We start from the raw sequence: 5,398 nt of genomic DNA on the forward strand, positions 1-5,398 counted from the left end.
CTTCAGTTGGTACACTGGGCTGCTTTTGAAGAAAGAGTACACCCACAGTTTTCAAGAATAAAGTTTTAATAGAAAAAGAAGCAGAGCATGGAATGAGTCAATATTTAGATCCAAATAATTACTGGTAGCCACCACATATCAGGCAGGGAGCCAGGTACTTTTGCATATGCTAGCTAATTCAATTTAATTCTTTCTAAAAACAATTTGAGGTGACACATATTCATAATTTATATATGCAGAAACCGAGGCTGAGGGAGGCAAAATGACCTGTCCAAAAACCACTTAGCTAGCAAATGACAGCTTTGCTTGAACTGATAATGCAGAGGCAGAAGAGAAGAATGCAACGTGTATGTTTGGGTAACATGTACCATTTGGATTCGCAGGACTGGAAGACTCATGAAAGGTGGGAGGAGACTTTGGGTATCAAGGTAAAGAGATTGGAGCTTATCAGTTAGGCAGTGAAAGAAAGGTTTCGTGAGTCAGAGAGGACATTAATAGAACTGAGAAACATTACCTTAGAAATATTGATCTGCTATGGTTGTCTAGGTTGCATAGAAATGAGGCACATTGGAGGCCTCAAGACCAGTTAGAGCAACACTATAGAAACTCAAATGGATGTTGGGGACTCAGAAGGGGGAGGGGGAAATGGGCGGACGGATGAAGAGTCACCTATCAGGGACAATGTGCACAGGTAGAAGGATGGGTACACTTAAAGCCCAGACTTCTTTGCCACTATACAATGTAACCATGTAACCAAAAACTATTTATTTGCACGCCTTAAAGTCATTAAAATTTTTAAAAAGCAACTTGGATGGATTTGGAGTCCATAATACTCGTGATCCATCACGGAAGCAAAGATCTGAGTACTATATGTACTCACTCATAAGTGGAACATTTATCATAATAATATAAGAAAGGGATTGGCTGTAGTAGGGCACTGCCAGGGAGATGGGGGTGGATATAACATCAAGTATACCCAATCTCAAATCAGGTGAAGTGGGGACCAAGGGGAGGCCCAAACTTTACTTGTACGATGACCACTTATGTACTTAACCCTGAATTGTACCCCACATCTTTAAAACAAAAAATTTAAAATAAATAAACTCAGCAAAACCTGAGGGAGCATGGCTGTTGGTTGGAGAAACAGAAAACTATATTCTATCTAATCTCCAGACATATTGGGAAAGGCTGAATGATGTTGGAGCTCTCCCTGTGTAGGTAGCTACCACTTTTTCATTGTAGGTTTCTCAAGGATTTGCTCCTAGAAAAAGCCTGGCTCAAAAGTAGATTGAAAAAAATAGGCAACTGTCTAAGTGTGAAATCTACCAAACTTCTCTCCAAAAAACCCCACCTCCTCCCTTTCACTTGTGAGCCTGACATTTTACCAATGGGGCTTCATTCTTTCAAGAGTTTCTTATTAAAGTGTGAGTATTTGGGGATCAGAGGCAAAAGGGATGCTGAGAAGTTTCCTTACTAGAAGTGTCCAGGCAAGTGACCTACACATGTGGGGACAATCTTGACAAGCACCATGGAAAATCGGGCACACATGCCCAATCTAAAGAGGCAGCAGCTTCTCAGCTCTGGCTGAAGGGCCCAAAGTTCTGGATCTGTTGCCTTTTCAACAAAAACTTCCTCTTCAGGTTTTTGGGTTTGTGTTCTTTAGAAAAAGCCCCCAATTTTCAACGATCACAGCCAGTTTAAATTTTATAATATCATGTAATGTGCTGGTTACATTCAACTCTTCGTTTGCCCCTGTCAGAGTAGATTTTAACATCATTTTATCAAAACCTTTCCAGATTCGAGAACATACCTCTAGTATAACTGGGCACAGAACAGGTTTGTTTGGATTGCTGAGAGTGTGCATAGAAAAGTTTGGGTGCTAGGCAGGAATTGCAGGGTTGCGTTTCTCCCTGTTCCAGTTGGCCCTTCCCATTGACATTACAGTAATGCAGTTGTGTGGTGCTTGAAAAGCCTTCCCTAGTTACACAGAATGATTTACAGGATACCAGACTCTGCATTTCAGAGGTCTCCAGTGTACCATAAAAAATATATTATAAAGGAATAATCTTTATCTGAACTAAAGCTGCAGTGAAGGAAATGCACGTCCAGCTGAGAGCAGCAGTGAGTTTTTGTTCACTCGGGGAAACGTTCACATTCTTCATCTTATTTAACATTTTTTTTTCTCTTTGGCACTAGGTATCTCATTAATACTTAGACATTATATATATTTTCTTTCAACTGGTTTTCCTATTATGTGATCAAACAAAACCAAAGATGTCAGCCACAGTAGCAGGCTCAGAGAAGGCAGCCCCGCTAGACTCCCAGCTGTGGTTAGCCAGGTAAATGGGACTCACTAGAGCCAGCTCCAGGTGGAGTCTACCCCAGCTGCATGCAGGGCCAGCCCCTGTTCCCCAAAGCCGAGTCTCTGGAGTGCCTCAGTTGACGCTCTGACTCTTCCTCCCTTTCAGCCTCCCATTTCCCTCACTTCCCTGAGGGAAAGGCAACAGGAGGCAGAGTCTAGTTTTGCATTTTCTGAAGTCTTCTGTTTACCATGCCGTCCCGCCCCCCAAGACAGGGAGGTGAGGGGTGGAAATCTCTTAGCGACAGGAGAGACTAAAAAATTAGTGAGGGAAGCAGACACCCTGCAACCCAGCTTATCTCTGCTTATCGGGTGTTTAGAGCGATAAGGGTCCCATTCTATTTCAGTCCAAGGGAGATTTGAACTCCTTTAGTGACAATGCTCCCCCAAGGCCTCAGGTGTGTACACCTGTGTTTAAAGGTATTAAGGAGGGGAGAGAAATTACAGTCGCCAGTGATGGGGCAGAGGGAAAAGCTCTGGGGCTGGGAATTCCGGGGGTTGTGTCAAAGCTCCACCCATCCGGATCTTCAAGATAAGATGAGGAGGCTGAAAAGACGGAAGTTGGGATGGGAACGCTGTTGTGAAGGAATCACTCCAGGACCAAAGCAGTACAAGATACCAGGTGAGAGAAGGGAGGGCCAGGGATGGGCTGAGTCGGAGTCCTAGGGAAAAAGCAGGAGCCCTAGCGTGCCACCTGCTGTCCCCCAGCTCCCAGGTGCGCGGCACAGGCGGTTGGCGTTAGGCTCTATGTCCCTAAAAGTATTGGGGGAGAGAGACGGAGATACCGCGTCCCAAGCTCCCAAGGGAGGGGAGTAGGCGAGGTAGGGTGGTGAACACCTCAAGTGCGTGTCTGCAGGGTGGCGGGAAAGGGATGCGATCTCTCCTCTCTCCCGGGCCCCAGCCCTAGCGCACGCCTCCGCTCCCGCGGCCCCCTTGGCAGGCGCGTGCAAGGCGCACCCATCTTCCCTCAGCGGCACCAGGCGCGCGCCCGACCCCCTCCTCTTCCTCCCCCCGCGCCTCTCCTCTCTCCTGGCAGAAAGTTAGCAGCGGGGAAGGAACTCGGGGCTGCAACAGCGCGTGGCGGCGGCAGCAAAGGCTGAAGCAGGAGCCGCGGCGGAGCCAGAGAAGCGGGGGCGCTGCAGAAGGAGCAGGTGTAGCTGGCGGGTCCGCGCGCCCCCCTCGGTCCCCTTGCTAGAGGCTGAGGTGGGGCCACGGGGGCCACCCGATCTCCGCGGGCAGAGTGGGGAGGTGTACCATGCGGCCGGGCTCCCTCCTGGCGCAGCGGAACAGCGGCCAGGGCCGGGGGGCACAGCGGCGTCGCTTCATGCAGCCGGGGCAGCTGGGCGGCGGCGGCTACCCCGGTGGCCCGCACCTCCTCCGCCTCCGCCTCCGCCTCTCGCCGCGCCGCTGCCGCCTGGCGCTTCTGCTAAGGGTTCCCCGGCGCACAAGCTGCTTTTTATGTGCACCTTGTCCCTCTCGGTCATCTACCTGTGCTACAGCCTCCTGGGCGGCTCGGGCTTCCTGCAGTTCCCCCTGGCGCTGCAGGAACCACCGGGCACCGCCGCGAAGCCCGCGCCGAGCCCGCCGCCACCCTCTCTACTGCCTCTCCCGGTGCGTCTCGGCGCCCCCTCGCAGCCGCCCACGCCGCCGCCGCTGAACAACGCGAGTCGTGGGGAGCCGCCCGAGCCCCCCACCCCAGCAGCCCGCCACCCCAGGGGCCGACGGCTGGGGCCCGGCCAGCGGCGGCGGAGGCGCCCGCGACGCCTGGCTCTGGACCCCGCTGGCTCCCAGCGAGATGATCACGGCGCAGAGCGCGCTGCTGGAGAGGGAAGCGCAGGCCGGAGGGCGGCCAACGGGAGCAGCGAGAGGGGCGGCGCCGTCAGCACCCCCGACTATGGGGAGAAGAAGCGGCCCCAGGCGCTTATCATCGGGGTCAAGAAAGGAGGCACCCGCATGCTGCTGGAGGTGATCCAGTGCACCCGGACCTGAGGGCCGTGGGCGTAAAGCCGCACTTCGTTGACAGGAACTACGAGAAGGGGCTGGAGTGGTACAGGTAGGACCCGGGGCTAGGCGGGATGGGGGCGACTCGGAGGGGACGCCGCGACTTTCCTCGCCCTGCGAAATCCAGGTACCGTCCCGAGAGACCCGAGCCCCCGCGAGGGCTCTGGGCTCCAGGAACCCTGATGCCATTTCTCAATGGGAGCATCTGAGAGGATTCCAGTTGAACATCATTTTATTTCAGGGCGAGGGGAGGGAGAGGTCTCGTCCTGCCCAGCCTCAGGCTCCTCAACCATGGAGGGGCTTTTCCTGTCTGCCAAGCCCCAAGCCTGGGAATCCACACCCCTCCATGCCCTAGCCCAGGTGTGTGCTAGCCCAGGCTCTGGCGGGGCTCTGCGACGGTGTGTTGAGGACGCCGCGGAACGACAGGACAGCTAAATTGACTAAGGGGCTTTGAGATCCCCCGAATCTCTCAAAATCACCCTCCAACGCATTTACGTGGCTGAAATCCAACTTTAGGATGCTAAGGTCAGAGCAAAATAAATAGGGGGGCAGTTGAAGAGACAGACAGTGCTGGAGTTTTGGCGTTCTAGTAAAGACGGGAGGCTTCCCATCTCCATAACTTTCTGCCCCCATTGACTGAATGAACGCTTAGATGATTTTGCATCGGGAGCCTCCGTGTCCACCTGACAGTTGGTGCCCTGAGAGTTGTTATGCCCTGCACAGCGCGCCCTTTCTAATCTGCGCCTCCTTGGTAAAAGACCGGAGCTTGTGTCTGGGGATGTTCATCTCCTTCCTTTTCCACCATCTGCAGGTGGTGAGGGAAAGGGAGAAGCGAGAACTAGAGAGGTAGGGAGAGGTAAAGTAAGTGAGTAATCCAGCCTTCTTGCCAGCCATCACTTTTAAAGCAACACTGGTGCAGATGTCCAAAGTGCAAGGCTCCTTCGCTTGTTCTTTCCCTCTTGGATGACTGGCCCATCTCCATGGCACTTCAGTAATTAATTGCAATTGTCAAACAGAAACACAGCCTTTGTCAGCTAA

The 5,398-nt window shown here is 52.6% G+C and overlaps 1 pseudogene; it reads left to right on the forward strand.

Moving 5' to 3' along the window:
• Nucleotides 1–362: 362 nt before the first annotated feature.
• On the forward strand, nt 363–4,416 carry LOC103274533 (annotated as a pseudogene).
• The last annotated feature ends 982 nt before the right edge of the window (nt 4,417–5,398 follow it).

This window comes from Carlito syrichta, unplaced genomic scaffold (genome assembly GCF_000164805.1).
Source record: "Carlito syrichta isolate Samal-C Ts95f unplaced genomic scaffold, Tarsius_syrichta-2.0.1 Scaffold33679, whole genome shotgun sequence".
NCBI classification, from domain to species: Eukaryota; Metazoa; Chordata; class Mammalia; order Primates; family Tarsiidae; genus Carlito; species Carlito syrichta.